At 47.3% G+C, this 21,402-nt stretch overlaps 2 pseudogenes; both read right to left on the bottom strand.

Moving 5' to 3' along the window:
- Window positions 1-1,834: 1,834 nt before the first annotated feature.
- Window positions 1,835-5,149, bottom strand: LOC146802472 (uncharacterized; annotated as a pseudogene).
- Window positions 5,150-5,295: 146 nt separating this feature from the next.
- On the bottom strand, window positions 5,296-6,506 carry LOC146802471 (protein CFDP2-like; annotated as a pseudogene).
- Window positions 6,507-21,402: the final 14,896 nt, after the last annotated feature.

Here is a 21,402-nt window from a genome sequence, read left to right as displayed (position 1 = left end):
ATCATGTATATTGGTCCCAAGATGGCTGCCAACACTTCTTGGATGAAGTGCTGACAGCCAATCAGATCTCTCGATGAGATGTGTGGTTAGGCTCCACCCAGATGTATATGTGATTTTACTTTTGATTTTCTCAGCAACTACTGAACGGATTTACACCATTTAACCAAAAGGCATGAGTGTAAACCAAGGGCTACCTCTTTGCCAAATTTGGTGTAATTCAGTTTAGCAGTTTGGGCTTTAGCTGCGATTAAAGGTTCCTATGGAAAATTGCATGGGGAAAACACGTTTTGGGACCCCCCTTTTTTCTCAGCCCCCGCTTGATGAATCACGCCGAGACTTTCAGGATAGGAGAGAACCAGAGCGCCCCACCAGTTTCGAAAATTTCGCAAAGATTCGTCAACCGGCACCAAAGTTATTCCAAATAGAATGTTGCGGATTTCCTATGGATAATAGGTCCTAACTATAACTACCTACTGGCGGTCCCCAGGGCCCTCAATACATAAAGCCCCCCAATTTATTTTGTAGCCCCGGGGGGTGGCGGTCCCCGGGGCTGCCCCGGGGACCGCCCCCGCAATTATAAAAAAAGCTCAGTTTTATTTTTATTTTTTTACGGCAGGATCCGCGCACCCTGTGCGCACTTTGCGATTTAAAAAATAAATAAATTGGGGGTCCCTGGGAGTCCTTCTGGGACCCCCTAAGCAGGTCTAGAGGGTCAGGGTAGTTCTACCCTGCCCCCTTTATGTGTTTTGCACACTTATTCCACAGACTTCTTCAGCCTCGCTTCTACCGAGGCACAAAATGGCTGCCAACAGTTCCTGGTTTCGAATGTTGACAACCACTTGACAGCCAATTAGCATTCAGCGCATGATCGGGAGGGTGCGCTCAGGGTGCGCGGATCCAGTGCAGCCATAGATATATATGTACTGTAATTTTCTCAGGATCTACTGAACAGATTGACATCATTTAAGCAAAAGGCATGAGTCTGACCTGAGGACTACCTCTTTGCCAAATTTGGTGTAATTCCGATCAGCAGTTCGGGCTGTAGCTGCGACTAAAGGTCCTATGGGAAATTGCATGGGGAAACCACGTTTTGAGACCCCCCTTTTTTCTCAGCCCCCACTACATGAATCATCCCAAGACTTTCAGGATAGGAGCGGACCGGAGCTGGCCAAAAGTTTTGAAAATTTCGCGAAGATTCGTCAATCAGCGTCAAAGTTATTGGGAATAGAATGTTGCGGATTTCCTATGGAAAATAGGTCCTAACTATAACTACCTACTGGCGACCGCCAGTAGGTCGTATATAGATATAAATATATATATATATCACAGTCCATAATCCTTCCCCATCTGGAAAGATTGAGCACACATGGGTTCAAAGGAGCTCACACTTTAATCCAACCGCATGACGCGTTTCGGCATAAATACCTTTATCAAATGCCTATGACAGAGGTGTTACTAATGTCCAATACAGATTTCCTTTCTCTAATTGGTGGAGACACTCTAGTATGCATGGAGGGATATCCCGATCTTGGCACTCCAAGTCCGTTCTTGCAGGCCCTCTATAGTAAGTACCTTTTCAATCCACAGTTGGTGGTGCCTGCTGCTTCCCCTCACGTACCCTCAATGTCACTGTTGGCTAATCTCCTGGACCCTCTTCCAGCCGCTTCTGCCCCGTCCGATGTCAAACCTGAAATGTATATAATAATAATAATAGTAAATATATACATATATTTACTATTATTATTATTATTATTACCTAAAGTCCAACATTTTCCCTACAGTTGCTTATACTGTAATAGTTACTTATTTATGTATGCCTACTACCCCTACCAGGTTATAGGCCATCAATCAGGACTCTCCACCTATCCCTCTCCCGGGCTTTTCTTTCAATCTGACACCAGGTGTAACCCATCTCCTTGTAATCAGCCTCGAGTCCTCAATGGTAGGTGTTTCTTGGCCTTCCTCTTTTCCTTTTCCCTTGAGGGCTCCAGGAATGGGGGCTTGTCTGGTGATGTTTGATGTCAGCTTGTGCAGGGTTTGACCTATCCAGCCCCAGCATCTTTTCATGATTTGTTCATGAGCAGGAGGTTGGAAAGTCTGCTGCCATAGGTTGTTGTTGCTGATAGTGTTTGGCCAGCAGGTTAGGAGGATTTTCCTCAGACAGGTGTTGATGAAGTCTGGACTTTGTTGGTGGTGGTCAATGTTGCCCTCCACATTTCTGCTCCATACAGAAGGATCAAGTTTATGTTGGTGTTAAAAAACCTGATCATGGTTTGAAGAGATAGGTCCTCCAGATCTTCTTTAGCTGAATGAAGGCAGCCCTTGCTGTCAATTCTTGCCTTAACTTCAGCGTTCGTGCCATTCTGTGCCTGCTTGTCTATGACAGTGTCCAGGTAGGTGAAGGCCTCAACCTCTTCCAGTGCATCACCTACAAGAGTGATTGCAGTTGTGCTGGCTGTGGTAGCCTTCAGGATTTTGAGTTTTCCACTGTGGATGTTAGGGCCAATTTGTTCTGATGTGGCTGCCACTTTGTCAGTCTTCTCTTGCATCGACAGATGGGCATGGGAGAGTAGGGCCAGGTCTTCTGCACAGTCCAAGTCTTCAAGCTGCATCCAAAATGACCACTGGATTTCATTTCTTCTATTTGCTGTTGATGTCTTCATGATCCAATCTACGGCCAGCAGGAAGAGAAAAGGCAAGAGCAAACAACCCTGGTGGCCGTGCTCAATTTGAACAGGTGGTTTCTGGTGCTCAGCACCAACACTTAATTGTCAACACCAGCGCTTGTGACAGTCTGCCACAAGGTGGCGCTGTCTGGCTAAATTGGAGATGACCACAACAACAGTTCATTAATAATTCAATATACATTAAAAATGACAATTACCTGCCGCCTAAGCCATTCTTATAGCTTTGGGGTGCTGGAATAGTCCAAATTGTTACACTTGTAGGGGTGTGACGGTTAGTAGTTGTGTGTTTGGCAACATGGCAGGAGCAATATGTGGCGTACTTCGGTCTTCACTTCGAAGGCTTCCATGAGGTGACTTCCATGGACTATCTAGCAGTTCATTCCCACATAAGAATTCCTAATGATTCTTACGGGTTTATCTGGCACACCGTAGTGGCAGAGGAGTTTCCAAATGGTCTCTTTGTCCATACTGTTGAAAGCCTTTCATAGTCAATGAAGTTGACATAGGGGGGGAGTTCCATTCCATCGACTTCTCAATGATGATGCATAGTGTTACAATCTGGTCTGTGCAGGGTCTGTCTTTCCGGAAGCCAGCTTGCTGATTTCGCAACTGAGTGTTGACATGTTCCTTCATTCTGTTCAGGATGACTCTGTTGAACACTGTGCCTGGGGTTGATAGAAGAGTTATCCCGCTGTAGTTTGCACTGTTACTCAGGTCACCTTTCATGGGAATCTTGATCAGATATTCCTCCTTCCAGTCTGATGGCACCTTTTCCCCTTTCCAGATCCATCCAAACATGGGGTGGAGCTTGTCTACTGATGTTTCAATGCCTGCCATCAGTGCCTCTGCAGGAATGTGATCAGGTCCTGCTGCCTTCACATTTCTCAGATGTTTGATGGCTTGCTGTATTTCTTCCTTGGTTGATCTGCTGCAGTCGATTAGCAAGTCCTTGTCAGCTGGATGTATGTCTGGTGGAGACTGTGGCATAGGCAGGTTGAGCAGTTCTTCAAAGTGCTCCACCCAGCTTCATTGTTACCCATGATTGTCTTCACAGCTTTGTCTTTAACAGGTTTTTCAGGCTTGCTCTATCTGCTGGAGACTTTCCTTGTTCTGTCATACAGTTCTTTGAAGTTTCCATGGCTTTCTGCTTCCTGGGCTTCTGTGGCAAGACCATCGTTGAATCTTCGCCTGTCTGCTCTTAAAGTTATCTTTGCCTCTCTGTTGATTTTGGTGTATTTGCCTTGAGCTATCGCTTTTTCTGCTTTTGTTCAGCTGGTGTTGACTGCAGCTTTCTTTTCCTTTCTCACTCCACATGGAGTCTGAGTGGAGATCCATTCCTTATTTATTTAGAAATCTGTTTATTGAATTTTAAAGTTTGCAGCAAGAAGATTATACAATGCAGTGCAGAATGGCAAAGAGCATAATTACAGCTGATACACAGTAAGGACTCGGAGCATGCCACATATAAGCATAACACTTTACGCCAATTGAGGAGCATTCAGTATGGACTAAAGTTGTGACCCGTGAGTCTGTAATGACCACTACCATCACGCGTGTTGTTGCAGTCACCGTGTCAGTTGAGGGCAGCAAGTCACCGCCTTATTCACTATAGACGCGTGCTGCCCAGTGTACCCCCAGATCAATAATCAAACAGCCTTGCGCACCCATACTGCAACTGGGGAACTGGCCTGCTTGCCACAGAACAACGAAAACAACATCTAACAGCAGCTCTCCTGTCTCAATTCTAGGCGTCCTTCTCCCCCAAACCCCCCCTCCCGTCGAGTCCCCCCCCCCCCGGCTCCCACCCCAGGAACGTCATGTGTAGGAACATCCGGGCTGCGACGCGCAGGAATGCCAGAATCCAAGCAAATCAGCCCCAGCGCTGCGGCACCCCGTCAGATCGGACCACCTCCCCGCAGCTAACCCGGGTCCTGCAGCTCACCCTCGACCCCAGCCAGAGTCACCCCATCAGATTGTAGCAGGACCTGCAGCATCTCTCCCCATTGGGATGCGATCGGTGTCATCCGGAGACCCAGCGTCTCCTCTCTCCGAAGCGCCACCTCCTCCGCCTTGGCCCAGACTAGAAAAGAGCCGCGCCACGCCCGCACGTGTGGCGCAGCGTCTGCTTTCCAGCGTTTAGTGATGAGTCGCTTTGCCACTATGATCCCCAGGTCTATAAAACGAGATGCTACCTTGACCGGGGGCGACCTATGAAAGAGGTGCAACAGGTAAGTAGGCCACTCAGGATGGATCTCCCGTCCCGTACACCGACGGAGCATCCCGTGTATCGCCTGCCAGTATGTACTCAGTTCCGGGCAGCCCCACAGCATGTGAAGCAGATCAGCATCAGCTTCCGCACAACGGGGGCAGCTGGCATCCACACGGTGGAAATACCTATTAATGGCGGCAGGCGTTAGGTAGGCCCTATGCAAGACGAAGAACTGTATTTGACGAAATCTCATATTTCGAGGTACCCTCCTCGGCCCCTGCAACACCCTGTCCCATTCTTTGTCTGTCATGGGGCGGGCGAGGTCTCCCTCCCATTTCTCGCGTAGTGCACCCAGACTCGGCACAGCATGCGCGCGCAGTGCCGCAGCAAACCACCTGATCAGGTGTCCCCCGCGGCCCAAGACATGGAGGTGGAGATCCATTCCTTATGCTGGTGTTTCTTAGGACCCAGTAACTCCTAGCAGGTTGATGGCACTGTTTCTTTGATCTACTCCCACTGGCTTTATACTGGGTCTCTGTCATCCTCTAATTATTGCAGGACTTGAATCTTGTTACTGAGGGTGACTGAGTATTCACTCTGTTTCTGTGCGTCTTTGAGAAGGGAAGTGTTATATCGCCGGTGTTGGTTCGTCAGTCTCATTCATGATTTTTTCATCTTTAGATTTAGCCTGCCCATGACAAGATGATGGTCTGATGCCACTTCCTCTCCTCTCCTCACTCTCACATCTTGCAGGGACCTCCGGAACTTCTTGGCAATGCTGACATGGTCGATCTGATTCTCTGTTGAATGGTCTGGTAACACCCATGTTGCCTTCTGTATTCTTTTCTGTGGGAATACGCTAAGGCCTATCCTCAGACTGTTCAGGGCATGGATATCTGCAAGCCTTTGACCATTCTCGTTCATGTCACCAAGGCCATGGTTGCCCATGACTTCTTCGTACCCAGTGTTGTCACTTCCAATCTTGGATTCAAACTTCCCCATCAGTGTGGTGATGTCTCGCTCAAGGCATTTTTCCTGGATGGACTGTAGTCTGTTGTAAAACTGTTCTTTTTCCTCTTATTTGTTGCCATTTGTAGATGCATAGCACTGGGTAACATTCATGTTGATCCTCTTTTTCTTTGTTCAGAAGGTTGCTATGATGATTCTGGGACCATGGGCTTCCCATCAAATCCGAGCTCTGTTGGCTACTGGAGTTAGCGTCAGTGCTACTTCCTGAGTGCGTGGGACGCTCTCTTCCTTGTGTCGAGAATACAGCAGCATTGCTCCTGGGCCGGTCTTTTCTGTCTGGACAGTGTTGATCTGGTCTCGCCAATGGCAAACAGGGCCAGGTTGTTGTTTTTTATCTTAGCTGCCACTTGGGCTGTCTTGCCTGTCTCATACATGATCCTCACATTCCATGTCCCGATGGGGATGGTTTGGGTCAAAAGCAGGTGGATCCACTTTGTGGCTTCCAGGTATCTCTGGCTTTCACCACAAATTGTGTCACAGCTCTCTGTGAAGGAGATTCCTCTCTCTCCAAGGCAGGGATGTCTTTTGGTCGACATTTCTGTAGCTAGGATTTTTCCACATGTTAGGGTAGCTAGCTCCATGCCTAACCCTACTTCTTTCACAGTTGTGCTTGGGAATGGCCATGGCAGAGTTCCACCTTATACTGGAGTGGAAATATAAAAAATTACCCTTCTAAAGTCCAACATTTTCCCTGCTGTTGCTCACATGGGAGTGGCAATAGTAATTATGACCCTTCCAAAGTCCAACACTTTCTCTTTAGTTACTTATTTTGGAATGGGAATAGTAAATATGACTCCTCCAAAGTCCAGCACTTTCTCTAATTTTACTTAGAATGGAGTTGGAGTAGAATATTTGACTCCTTTATAGTCCAAAATTTTCTCTGCTATTGCTTAGTTAAGATTCTTAATATTTATTTTAATTTATTTGATTGTTTTTAATGTTGTTTATATTATTTAGATGACTAAATAATTTGTTATTTTTACTTTTTATAGGAATGCTTCTTATGTTTTTATTAATAATGTTAATGTCAATGTCATTTCTGTTTAATAAATGTTTAGATAGATTCTCTGAGGAAGGCCTATGTAGGAGGGGATGTGGTATGGTGGGTACTTTCCTGCATATCATTTGGGAATGTGGTGTCATCACGGAATTCTGGAGGAGAGTCCATGCAGTGATGGGGGAGGTGACGGGCATTGCTATGCAGCCGGAAGCGCGGTGTTGTCTCCTGAATGTCTGGGGGCCCACTGATCACGATGAGGCACAGACCCAATGGGTGACTCTGGGTAACATGGTCGCTAAGAGAGACATCGCGCGATTGTGGGGCTCCGTGGGGCCCCCCACATTGACCGCGTGGAAAGAAAATATGGACTGGAGTATGCTCAGGGAAAAGACAGTATATTGCGCTAGAGGCCGCCCTCGGAAGTGGCATGCCATCTGGGGGCGGTGGAATCAATACAGGGGGGGAATATGTCTTGCCCCTGATTTGGATCCCCCCGAGGAACAGCTTTCTTCTTGACATTCTTTCCAGCTCAGTATATAAGATGTGATGGTTAATTGACTTCTTGGGCCTCTGCCGTCCCCCTTCTTCCTCTTATCACAGTACTGTGACTGTTAGATGATTGGGGTCCGGCCTCCCCTGGGGGGCTATCACCATGGGCATTCAGTGTTCTTGCCTTGCTGGGGTTTGTTGTGTGTTTGTGTTTATTTAAAAATGGAATCTTTTCACTGCTCCTTTAATGCAATGTGGACGCTTCTCTGTCCTTCTCTACCGAAGCTGCCGAACCTCCGGGTTGTCGGCTGAATAGCTGTGTCCAGACTCTTGAAGAAATAAAGGTTTTTTTAAAAAAAAATAAAAAAAAAATGTTTAGATAGTTTTTACATTTTGTTATAATATATCTTTTTTTTTAATGGTATATTAAATTATTTTTAAAAAATATTATTATTTTATTCTAATTCTTTTATTTCTAACTGTAATTTACAAATTGAATTCAATATAATGCTACAAGTTTTATAATGATATTTTGATTAACTGTGTTTTTGTCTCGATATTTTTATAATGTGCATATAAAGAATGCAAACATAATATTCTGCCTCACAATATTTTTGGTGATGGGTGTGGCTTGCTGCATTTACATTTTATGGTTTAAATCTTTTATTAATTTTAAATGCACAGGGTAACCAAAGACACCACCTACATCCATTGGCCGGTGGGGAGTAATGAAAAATATGTAACATCCTGGATGAGGTGAGGTGAAGGGGAAAGTAAAGAAATAGAAAAGGTGGGAGTCAGAGGTCTAAATGTGATCTATATCCCAATTGTGTGGGCATCAAGCCACAGGGGGAGCAGTCTGTCCTGTGTGGGTATGATCCTCTCTGAGGAGAGTCGCGTTGGGGAGTCTGAGGACCCATAGATATCTTGGGCACGTGAGTTCCATGAATTCAGAAGATAGATATGCAATGGTGGTGCCCCATGTTTTATCAAATCGGGGTAGTCTGTGAGAGAGGCCCGCCGTGATCTTCTCCATGCCCACCACCTCCCAAACCCTGTGTAGCCAGTCCAGCTTAGTTGGAATCTCCTCCATTCCCCATCTAGACAGTAGTACTTGTGTAGCGGCTCCCAACGCTAGAGTGATTACTCTACCTCGGCATGTCTTGAGGGGATATGTAAGGAGATTGGGGAGTCCTAGTAAAATGTAGTTGGGAAATCTGATTTCTGTATGGTAGGTAGTGTTAATGTCTAGCATGACGGACTTCCAGAATGCCTGTATCTTCGGGCACTGCCATAGGATATGTGTGAGGGTGCCAGGATGTCCATATCTGTGCCAACAAAGGTCCTCCCCCCCAGATTTACATTGTGCGAGTCTAACAGGGGTGTAATAGTAATGTTGTGCTATTTTTTAAGAACACTTTTGTTTCCAGCCATGCTATGGGAGGAAACTCTGGCCCTGTGAATAATGTCCTACCACTCCAATTCTGATTCCCACCTACGCTGCGCTGGGGATTTAGTGGTGATTTTAGCCTTATTCAAGAAGGTGTAGATATCGGACAGCAGGTCACCTATTCTTTTGCAATCGGCATTTAAGATAACCATTCCCTTCCTTAGCTGGGGGGAAGTCCGGATTGCCTATGAAAGGGGTCAGGGGTGACATGGATGTCGAAAGCCCATACGACTCCTGTACTGTGTACCAGGCCCCAAGAGTGGCCCTCAAAACCGGGGAGATATACACCCCCATCAGGCGATGTTGTTTACCTTCTAAATGTGCATGCCTGCGATTGCGCAATCAATAAAGCACCAGTGCTTCTCCGATTCCAGTTTGTACCGTCCTGTCATGTAACTCAATTGCGCTGCCTGGAAGTATCGCCATAGGTGTGGGACCCCAAGAACCCCGTCTTCGTGCCTCAGGTACATCTGGTGACGTGCCATGCGTACCCTCGTCCCTCTTCATATAAAACCCCTGATAAGCTGGTGCAATTGGGCCACCAGTCTCGGAGGGGGATGCAATGGGAGCATCTGCATTACATATAAGATGCAGGGCAAAAGAGTCATTTTAATGACCGCCAGCCTACCCAGCCATGACATTGTATGCTTCTTCCATTGCAGGGACACCCCCTGGACCTTGGCTGAGAGTTCTGAATAATTCACCTAGGCTATCTTCTCAATCGTGGGAAATATCCGTAGTTCCAGGTAGGGGATGCCCCCAGGAGCCCACGCAAATGGGAACTGCTTCGCCAGTTGTTGCTGGTCAGCCTTGGGAAGGGTTAAACTGAGGGCTTGAGTCTTCTGGATGTCCATTTTGAAGCCCAGGACCCGGCTAAAGGCCTCTATTCATCTAAAAGGGGGGCAAGGAGAGGGAAGGCTGGGTGAGGAAGAGTGCCACGTTGTCCGCATATAGCGAGATCTTGTGCTCTCTGTCTCCCATCCCTATCCCAGAGATGGTAGAAAGATGCCCGATTCTTTCGGCAAACGGCTCTATATAGAGCGCGAAGAGGAAGGGTGAAAGTGGGCACCCCTGTCTAGTACCCCTCCCAATCTGAACGGGCCGGGAAGCAATCCCTTTCATTCTAATACGTGCCTCAGGCCTTTGTATATACAATTCACCCAGCGCAAGTATCGCTCTCTAATACCAAATCTACACAGGACTTGTCTCAAAAAGGGCCAATGTACCCGGTCAAATGCCTTCTCGGCATCGACCGACGGGAGAACTGCAGGTTGCTAAGTGCACTGGGTTTTCTCCAGGAGGTGGTACAGTCGCCAGGACCCATCGCTAACGTTACCCTCTAGGATAAACCCCGACTGGTCCGGGTCCACCAGTCCCTGCATGTAGGAAGCAAGACGGGCTGCCAGGATACTAGTAAAAATCTTTAAGTCCACATTTAAAAGGGATATAGTACGATACAAAGCGCAGTCCAGTGGGTCCTTTCCCGTTTTGGGTATCACGACCACCTCCGCCATGGACATCAAAGGAGCCAGACTACCGATATCACTAAAGGTATTGAACAGGCGGGCAAGAAGCGGAATGAGGTCAGAAGCAAAGACTTTATAAAAATCGGCCGAGAAGCCGTCCTCTCCTGGAGCTCTCACAGGAGTGAGTCCCTGTATGGCCCCCAAGATCTCCTCTGGGTTGATATCCGCGTCCAGCTTGTTTGTGTCCAGGTAGGAGCGAGAGGATACCAGTGCCAGGCGGGTGTATTCCTTAGCCACTAACGAGTCCATTTGGTCCACCGTGTAAAGGACAGTGTAAAAGGTCTCAAATTCAGCTGCAATCTCAGTATCGGACCGAAGGATCTCTCCTTGAGAGTTCCTGATCCCTGCAATGCATTGTGCATTTGTTTGGGATTGGAGCAAATGTGCTAAGAGTTTCCAGGCTTTGTTTCCCCTCTCATAGTAACGCTGCTTAGTGCGCAGCACGGCGTATTCTGCTCCATCGTGGTCTAGGGCCCTCAGTTGCTTCCTCGCAGTGTTGAGTTGGCGTCTTGTCTGGACCGTACCCATCTGGCGATGCACTCCCTCTAGTTCCCTCATCTGTGCTTCCAAGTGCCCTTTGTTCAGGCCTGCCCAATGGCCGGAAACCGCCCCTTTATGACAGCCTTCAGAGCATCCCACACCATGGGAGCAGCAACAGAGCCATCGTCGTTGGTTGCCAAATATGCTTGTATAGCTGCTTGTATCTTGGTAATATTGGATTTGTAAGTGAGTAGTTTGTTGTTCAATCTCCATACTCTCTGGCGTGGGGATCCCCAAGTAGATGCAGTGTAAGGGAAATTGGGGAGTGATCCGAGAGTGCCGCCGTCCCTATCATGACGTACCCGGTGGCCCTCATAACTCGTGGGGCGGTCCAAAACAAATCAATGTATGCATAAGTTTGATGTGCCGCACAAAAGAAAGTGTACTCCTGAGCCGTGGGATAGCAGTGCCTCCAAGCATCCGTCAAGCCAACCTCCCCCAACCTCTGTAGCATGGAGTCTGAGAGAGACCCGGAATGGCCCATATGTTGAACAGACCTATCGAATTGGGGATCCGGTACTATATTGAAATCAACCCCCACCACCAAATCCTCATCCAGGGATTACAGGATAGTAGTCAGCGATTCCCGAAAAAAAGGTCTCTTGATGTTCGTTTGGGCTGTAAACAGGGGCTATTGTGTATGTGTGAGTTCCCAGTGATAGCCTCAGTGACAGCATCCTACCTGTTGTTTCTGCCTGCACGCCCAGCATGGTTCCCTGGAACTATGTCACTAAAAGAATGGCCACCCCAGCCCTCATCCCAGACCCAGAAGAAAAGTATTGTTTATCAAACCATTTAGACCAAAGACACTTCCAGTCGGCACGCATCAGGTGAGTCTCTTGTAATCGGCAGATATCGCATTTAGCGTCTCTCAGCATCGTAAGGAGCGACCCTCGTTTAATGGGTGAGTTAAGGCCCCGAACATTAAAACTCACAATCAATACCTTGAGAGCTGTCATAAGGACATTTTTATGGTGATGCCATGAAGTATCTCAAGTGGGCTCTAGCGGACGTGAGCCATCCCTCATCCCCACCCCAGATTCTCCTTGGGGAATGGCAAGTGGTCATGACACAGCGACGAGGGCCCACCACCCCACCCACCTCATTGGCAGCCAGAGGGGGGGGGCGCAGTGAACCCCACGCTAGTGATTCAAAAGTAGACTCAAGTATATGCATTTGTTTAGATTTGTGTGCATTGAGATGACCCATCAATGAACCCAAAATGGGGACATTCTCCCACCCACCATGTTCGGGCCCTTCGTGTTTGTGTTTCGGAGCCCCCTGGACCTCCCTGTGTCCCAAATCGGCCTAGTTGGGACCTATCCCTTCCTGTGAAAGCAGTGACCTCAGACCTCAAGGGTGTGAGAAAGAGGGTGAAAAGGGTATGGAGAAGACAGAAGAAGGACAACAATTTAAACACATGATTCGCCGTCCGTCGGCCATGTGTCACACAGTCTTGCATGGGTCCATGTGTCCAGTAGTCGGCCATCACATCCAAGGGAGTGAGCCCCCCTCCCCAAGGCCAAAGTTGCTCTACCCCCTGATATTTCAGCCGCCTGCGGCGGCCTGTGGGCACCAGTTAGATATAGAATGGGAGCTCAGTCATTCAGGGGACCACCAGCACCATCACAATTTTTTAACTGCCGAAGCTGAGCTTCTCTCTCCTTCTGGCTTTCTAATTCAGAGGGTTTTGTGCTTTTCTCCCGCCTGGGTCCTCGTCTTCGGTTCTTTTTTTCTGTGGCCCCTTAGACATCCTCCGGCAGCCCTGAGCCTCCTTCTTCTTCAGATCAATTCCGAGGACTTCCTGTGCTTCTTTGAGGGACCACACCACTCGCAGGTCCTTATTCCACACGAAGGACAGTCTGAACGGGTGTCCCCAATGGTAGTGAATTCCTTTATATCGGAGGTAGGTTGTGGCCGGCTTCAGGGTTTTACGTCGCTGAAGAGTAAGGTTTGCACTCATTATGACCTCCTTCTGCTTGTATGCATGGAGGCAGGTGAGGATGTCTTGCTCCTGACTCGGGCCAGAGGCAGGCCGTCCAGCGTGGTGGGTGTGATCCAGAATGATCTCTTTGTCCCCAAGTGCTGGTGCAGCGTTTCGAAAGAAGCAAATCACCCAATGCTCCAACTTTCTGCTATCCGCCTGCCTGTAGTGTAACCCCTTTGATGCGGATGTTAGATCGCCTGGAGCGATTTTCAAGATCCTCCAAACGGAGGTAGAGCTCCTCTTTGTGGTCTTCAAGGTCCATTGGGTCCCAGGCCTGTTCAGTGATCTCTTCTTCTCTGCGGTCGCCGTTTCTTTCTAGGGAGCCCATTCGAGTCCCAATTTCTTGGATCTCTGTTCTATTCTGCTGAATATCAGATGTGACATCCTGCCAAAGAACTGCAAAGTCCTCCCTGAGCATGCCGATCAGCTTTTCCAGGAAGCCACCAGTGATCCTTTCATCTGGATGTTCCCCAATGGGTTCCATGTTGTTCCCTCGGGGTTGGGTCCCCTGTTGCTCAGGCCGTGACCACCAGCCCTCTTGGTACCTGGTTTCTGAAGGAGATCTTTAATTGTGGGGTCCTTTTTTCACTCGCTGCATGGTCATCTCTGTGAGGCACCTCCGTGAGGGTCTAGAAATCTCTCCTAGCCAGTGGGCCGCGATCCAATCCCTTCAAGCCGACAAGTGAGCCAGTATCTGTCCTCTCCTTTACAGTCACAGAGTAATCACGGTTCCCTAGGTTTCTGGAGGTCAGGGTCAATATATACATACCGACCCTCTAGGTAACTTGCTTGTGTATCTGGGTGGGGGTTAAGGACCCAGACATAAGGCCTTGCTCAAATCAACAGTCAAAATGGCCGTGGAGTACCATGGCCTGCTTGGAGCCCCCAAGCCTCACTACGGAGCCCTCCTCTCCAAACAGCCCTCAGATGCCTCAGCCTGTAGCTCTTCAAGAGGATCACAGCAGGACCGGCCCGAGCCGCAAATAACCAGAGACCACGGGGTGTGGTCAGCTCCTCAGTCCCTGGCTCCCACTGTGGCCGCGTCACCCCTTCACGCGTCTCCAGGCCTCTAAGAAGGGAATCCGCCAACCTGGTGGTTGATCCCCTCCGCATCCACCGGGGTTTCTCTCTACAGGAGGGGGCTATTGGATGCCACAGGCCCAGACCACTCCTTATGGCGGGGCGCTGCCTGAGACCTCCAGGCACACCTCAGGGTTCTCCTCTAAAATGGCTGCCGGGTCACCGGCCTCTCCAACACTGTACGCCTCTACCCAGGCCGCTCAGCGTCTGCGCCACAGTGGCACCACCAATTTACGAACTGGAGCATCTCCGCCTACCGCGGCAGACGTCAGCTCTCTTGAGCGGGGATTGCCACTCTCGTCCCCTCCACTGCTTCTCAGCCTGGGTGTAAGTCCGCACCCTGTGTCACCACCGCACTGGCTTCAGAGTTGTTTAGGCCGCTTCCCCCAGGCCGGATCTCCTTCTCCGACACATCCAGTCACCGGCCCTCAGTAGTGCCGTCGGGAATCTCCTGGGATTGCCACCTGTGACTACTGCAGGCGTGGCAGCCCTCTCCAGCAGAATCCGTCGAATATGGCAGCCGCGTTGTCCCCCAGACTGATGTCCAGACCAACCGCCACAGCGTCTCTGCCTCAGCTTCTAGCTACACAGGAGTACGATCCTCTGCTCAGCCCCTGCCGCTAGTGTTCCGGGCCATGGGTCTCTGCTCCACAGCACTGTGTGTCTCTGGACAGGCGTTTAGATGCCTTTGTCGGTCTTGGTGAGCAGAGCTCCAGAAAACGGTGCTACTCCGCCCCCATCTTGGCCACGCCCCTACATTTACATTTTAAAGTTCACAATTGTGAAACTTTAGACATGAAACATACACCAATGACAGAAGCATTGCTGTATGTCGTGGTCAGTCGCAATCTTTGACATCGTTGCACTGGTAGCTCTTCTGCTATGGCGGTGGAGCGTCGCTCCACTGCTTTCAAGCAATGCAAGAAGCAGCCTGCATGGAGAACATGCCCAGGCCCCCATTCCCTGGTTGAGCATCGAACCAGGACACTCAAACCAATCACACCGCTGCATTGCAGCGTTGTGATTGGTCAGGGAAGCCTGGGTGCCTACCAATCACAATGCTACATTGCAGCGTTTTAATTGGTCAGTGGGGCCTGGCTTGGCTTCCTGTTCCGTGAGGAGAGCAGGAGCAGAGATGCAGGACCAGGCAGCAAGGTAAGTATGTTTTTTTTTTAATTATGCGCACTCCCTCCCGCGATTGCGCTTCCCCTCCCCAATCCGCAACCCCCCGCGACCCCTGCGACCCCCGCACCCCCACCCACCAGCCATGCCAGCCACCACTGCGTTGTTGCACCTTCAAATGTAGACCTTTCTTTTAAGTAATACATATGCAGTGTTCCCGTCTTCCTACACTTCTTGACAGCTGCGGTCCGTGCAGGTAACAGTGGTAGGGCGGTGGGGCCCTGTAAGGAGGGATTTAGAAGGACGATGTCGAGGGGAAATTACTTATTTATTTCATTTTCCCTCAGCATCGTCCCTCGAAATCCCCCTTTACCCAGCCCCACCGCCTCACCGCTGTTACCTGCACGGACCGCAGCAGCAGCTTGAATTATTTGGAAGTCTATGTGTAATTAAGTTCAAAACGCTTGTAATGTGCTTAATTTTGGAAATGAACAGTGCTATTTCACAAACAAAGCCATGAGGGACAGTCTCAAGAGCAACCTCGGAAGCTGACAGGGCCAGCGCTTTTTCAATGAAAAACACACATTTATTAATGGTTATGGATTAAATACTCAGTCGCAGCCGCTAATTGTATTGTTAGTAATTGCTGGAAAAGCAACGTCAGAGGCTGGCTGGAAAGAAAAATAAGTGAACATGTGTTTCAATAATTAAAGACAGACTTTGAATATGGCTATCAGTACAAAATGTGCCTTTGCAGCCACTGTTGAATGAACTGCAATTATTGGAAGAGCAACTTCTGAGGCTGGCCGGAAGGAAAAGCAAAGATGCTTTTGCCGCAACAATATACACGTTTAGTTGTGGTTTTGGAAAGCCATTGAATAACAAGCAAGGAAATAGGAGCTAAAATGACGCCAAAAAATTGTAAGTAATGGGTGGGCTTTAAAATCCCTGTAAGTTCTTGGTAAATCCACACAGCCCGGCAAAACCTAAGCAGTGGCCAAAATATCTGATCACCATTTAGGATAAGAGCACAAAGTAAATGTTTTCCTAGTTTGCATTCAGCTGGGGATAACTGTCCATTACAAAGCTGGGTGCCACTGGTAACAGGGAGTGCAAATTAGACGGAGGTACAGTTGCACATGGTATTCCACATTGTTTTTACATGAGTGTCACTAAGGTACAAATACCTTCTGCAGCTGCAATGCATATGTTATTTGATCAGTACCTGTTGTTTGCAACAATGGGCCTCATTACGATGGCAGTTGGAGCGCCACCGTCAGGCCATCGGTGGTGGTCACACCACCATTGGACCATGCAACACCGCCCGCCGCATTAGGATGGCGGGCAGATGGTCGGCGGGCAGAGAGACCATCCGATACTAATCCAACAGGCTCAAGGAGCCTATCGGACCATCGGACAGACTGTAATCCCTACAGTGGTGGTGGTGGTGCTAGCTCAGGCACCACCATAGAGATTGCAATGTCAGTTTCAGCCGGCCGTTTCATGGCGGTTAACCCGTCATGAAAAGGCAGGCGGAAGGTGACTTGGGGCCCATAGCGGGCCGGCTTTCCCCCTGGACATCTGCCATTGGCCCTATCCCTGCTCCAAGTGACAGATACCGCATGGTGCTTGCCACATAGTGCAGGGATATGCAAACTGTGTTTATGTTGTATTGCGGCGTGTGCGCCGCAATACAAAAGATACACATTGCAACCGCCTTGAAGGCAGTCGAGTCCGAATACCAATGGAGGGACCGCTGACAGCTAGTCGGTGGTCCCATTTCCGACAGGATGGCGGTCGGACAAAAGTCTGTTTGTTTCACTTCCACCTGCCCCGATTTAGTGAGGAGCGCACAGAACAAGGCATTCTTGCAGCACTCTCAGGGGAGAGACAATGGGAATTGCACTCACCTTGGTTTAAGCTGGAAATATCGAAGTCTGAATATCAATGGGTAACAATATCGCGACCTAAATATCGAGGGACAAAATATCGATAGGTAAGTTTGTGTACATTTTCTATACCTAACTCAACACATACCTTGGTGATATATATATCTTCAAGGTACGCAGATGTGAGCGTTAAGAATAACAAATCCTTACCTCCCTCTGTGCACTTAGTTGTTCGGTATTGTGCCCCAAGGTATTATGGTCACCATATAGTGACCCGTTGTATATTTGGGTTTTAATATCCCTTGCTACAATCATTTACCTTAAAGCAATTATCTTTAAGTTAAATACGTTTCGGGGCCCTCAGGAGTGATTGTGATTCTGATAGGGGGGAGGGGGAGGGGGACAGGTGAATTTCCTGTGTTTGAACATTCGCTCTAACATTTCACCCACCCTCAGAAACACTATGTTGAGAGGAGCAGCTGGAAGTCCATTTCGTATGGTCTGATAAAACTGGCTAACCCTCGGACCTCGAGCCACCAGGGCTCCCACATACATAATAATATAAGAACAGATGCATATACTTTCAGACTCCACAATATGCATTTGTGGGTTACAATGATTTTCTTATTTCCAGGCGGGGCCGCTGCAGGTAAGAGCGGTGAGCGGCTGGAGGAGATTTCGAGAGACAACCAGCAGGGAAATTTAATTATTTATTTACTTTTCCCTTGTGGTAGTCGTAGTGGTTTAAGTGGCAAGTGCAGTGAATTCATAATTGTGCAGAAAATTATTTGGTTGGACGGGTCGCATAATTGCAACGGCCCTATCATCCATCGTAATACAAAGAAAATGTTTAAGGAAGAACAAAATCTAAAAGAAATAAAAAGTTTGCAGAGGACCATCGTGTCCAAATGGCTGCACCAACTGGCCTGTTTACAGATTCCCTACAGCTGTACACACTCATCTGGTTGGATCAGGGGACACAAACGTCTGGACCTAAACACAATTGCATTTAAAGCTTGCCCCGGAATGTGGGGTATGCTGTTAAACATTATGTACAACGGAACGGCCACAGTGGTACCTTAGTGATGGTTGCTGCTAAGAATTCTCGAGAATGGAGAAGCTAAATGGGAGTTTAGGCTACACTTGAATACTACTAAATATTGTTTACAGAAAATTGCATACGGATATTAAAATATTCATATTAAAATGTAAAATATTAAAATATCAAAAAAAATGTTTCTTTCCCAATTGAGAGGGAATACAATATTCGTATCTTTTCTTTGAATGTGTATTACACTCACAAAGTAGAAGGGTTTGGGTTAGTGTGGTCGTGAGAATTCCTGCTGCCCTTATAAGATCACTTTTTAAAATTGTATTCAGTGTTGTGTTTTTTAATTCGTTCAATCCACAGGAGGTCACTGATATGTTTATTACTGATAATGTAGTTTAATTCAGCACATGCTAGTTTTGTGTTGACAGATTGGCATACTTAAATCAGGTTTTAATTTTGCGATAAGGTATTTATACCACAGGTGTTAGATTACATGAGTTTCTGGCAGATAAACAAATGACTTCTTGCAGCTTGATCAACATGAGTAAGAGATTACATTTAAAATGATTTATGAAGCGCATGGTCACCCAAAGGGTTAATGGCAGTAAGATCTAGAGAGAACAATGGAGTGAGACAGCCAATAGGCTAAAATGTCAGAATTAATGAAAAAGTTGAGTCTTGAGGGCCTTCAGTAGGACAAGATGATCAGATGTCTAACACAAATGTAGAATGAGTTAGCTACAAAGGCGAGGGGCTACCGTAGAGAGGGGGCTGCCACTCACCCTGGTCCATGCGACTCTTGGACTATAAGCAGGCAATTGGGGGAGATGATAAGGATGGAGCTAAAGCGAATATTCATGCTGTGAGTAGGGGAAATGAGGACGGACATGGAGGCAGGCATTCTCCTCACCAGAACACAGAATCTGAGATTGCATAGATTGAGGACTCACAAGGTGGGGTTAGGGTACAGCTGTAACAAGATGTCAGTACCTTCCTGCATGGCTGCCTGAATACCTCTGCAACAACTAGACTCTTCCCTACTCTTCCCGACTATGATCCCCAAAGTAACCCTTTCCAGACTCTTCCCTCCTCTACCCCTCCCTTGCATCATCTCAAACCTCTTTTACTATTCAGCTCTCCCAAACAAGTCTTTCTAAACTCTTCCCTCAGACTTTTCTCCTCCTCATCCCAAACTTCCTCCTGCTGCTATGATCTCCAAATAAACACTTTCTAGACCCTTCCCATCTCTTATCTCTCCACTAGAATTTTAAATCCAACTAACAGACCCATATGACCACCGTTCAAATTAATTTCATATTTCCCTATACTAATTCACCACTTAATCCTGTTTGGGTGCCGGAGAAGCGTGCTACTCGTCGAAAAGTGCTGTTATGCCTCATCAGGGTTACCAAGCGCTATATAAAAGCAAACTCTTCTATCCCTCTGCTATCCTTTTCAACCCAAATAACAGACTCACATGTCTACCAGCGACCACTTGAATCAATTTCATATTTCCCTATACGAATTCACCATTAATCCTGTTTGTGTTCCGGAGTAGCGTGCTATTCGTGAAAAAACGCTTCGACATCTCGTCAGGGGTAATAAGCACTTTATAAATACAATTACATAGAACATACTGTTAGCATAGAGAGCACATTCTGTTCAGTGTTCCAAGGAGCTCACAACTCTCAAATAGCAACTTGCCAAGGAGTGAATAATAAAGGTATGCTTTATTGCAACCTTTCCACAGAGACAATCAAAGACCAAAACAGAGACACACACTAGCAAAACAGTCCTAACCAGATAAGTAGGACAGGAGCAGAGGACTTCAATCAATGCTTGATGCTTCATAATTCGAAAGCGAACCTGAGAATAGCTTGCACAAGTAGCAGATTGTGGCCATCGCAATGCATTTAGGTCCTACGCAGGGATGGGGGGAAACTCCAGATGAAACCAGTTGTTGGTGGCCGTCCGTGATGAAAGTAGTTATTGGAGGATTCCGGAGATGTATAGTGAAATCTCAGGAATGGACTGTCACTCATACCAAGCATAGGACAGTCAGCTGAACTGAAACAATGAACACAAGCTATAATCTTCCAAAATATAGCCAGCTAGCTGAGTTATGATTTTTGAATTATTGATATAGCTACTCTGATTCATAAGCTACATTGTTAGGAGAAGGTTATTTCTCCTTGTCCGACAAACCTATAAAGTAAAGCACAGGAACTGAGAGGATCTGCTCAACTATCATCATGTTCATAGATTAACATCTATTATTGATCTGGCACTGAGAGGAAGCCGAGCACTTTCAGCTATATTGAAATGCATTTTTAGCACTAAATAGACAATATTACATCAGACAACGTTACGAGGACTATAGCTGAAGACAATCATCGGTCTCCCCCGGTTGCTCTGTCCCAGGCTATAATTCTGTTTTCCCAATATTTCTGTACTTTTAGGCAGCAATGCATGTATTTAGAGAAATCATTGTGGGTCTTAGAGATTTGTTGACGGGCAATGGCAAATAGAGGATGGCATAAGTGCATTATAATTCCTGATCATCAAAGGTGAGCTTAGTGCTTTAGGCCATGAATCTTGTTATTAATCAGAGCAGTAAATGGGGGGTGGATTGGTTACATTCTGGAGGGACAGCAGAAACTTCACAGCTCGGTAAGAGCTCTGGGTGGGAGGCCCATGGCTGAAGCCTTATTTGGAGAGCCTAAACTCAGAGCTTCAAGTCCTGGTTTATTGGAAGAAGCGAAGTATTCCTGGACCAGAAGCCTCAAGAAATATGGCTTGAAAGCCGCAAATACTCCTGAGTTACCCCTATGGTGTCTCACCACCTTTAGGGAGGTTTGGAAGTTGAATGCTGCATTTTGGCCAGGGCTGGACTGTTGTACATGGCAGAACTATGTGAATTTGGAAAACTGCTTAATTTTTTTTATATGAATAACTGCTGCAGGATTGTTGAAAAGAAAAATAAAGGTGTTAAAAATGTGTTTTCTAATGAATAATGAACATGGAATTGCGAAATGGTATATGGATCTAGGGAAAGATTTTTCAGAGGAAGAATGGTAGTTGGCATAAAGTCACACACCTAAAGTTTCCAGGAATGCCAGGTTTAAGCCCCTCCAATTTAATGATTTATATTAAACTTAGATGACACCTAATCATCTACATAAAATGCACCCCGGAGCCCACCATAACTTCCCAAGATATGGGGCTGCTAAGGCAACATTCTTCATCGTGGTGTGGTCAAGCTCAAAAGATGGTATATTCAGAATTCCGCAACCGATCAACTATGAGCTCTAAGTGGTAGGCGTAAATCTTGTGCTCCAAAAAC

Source organism: Triturus cristatus, chromosome 8, assembly GCF_964204655.1.
Source record: "Triturus cristatus chromosome 8, aTriCri1.1, whole genome shotgun sequence".
Lineage (NCBI taxonomy): Eukaryota > Metazoa > Chordata > Amphibia > Caudata > Salamandridae > Triturus > Triturus cristatus.
The sequence above is the reverse complement of the archived record's forward strand: the minus strand, read 5'-3'. Positions and strand labels throughout refer to the sequence as shown.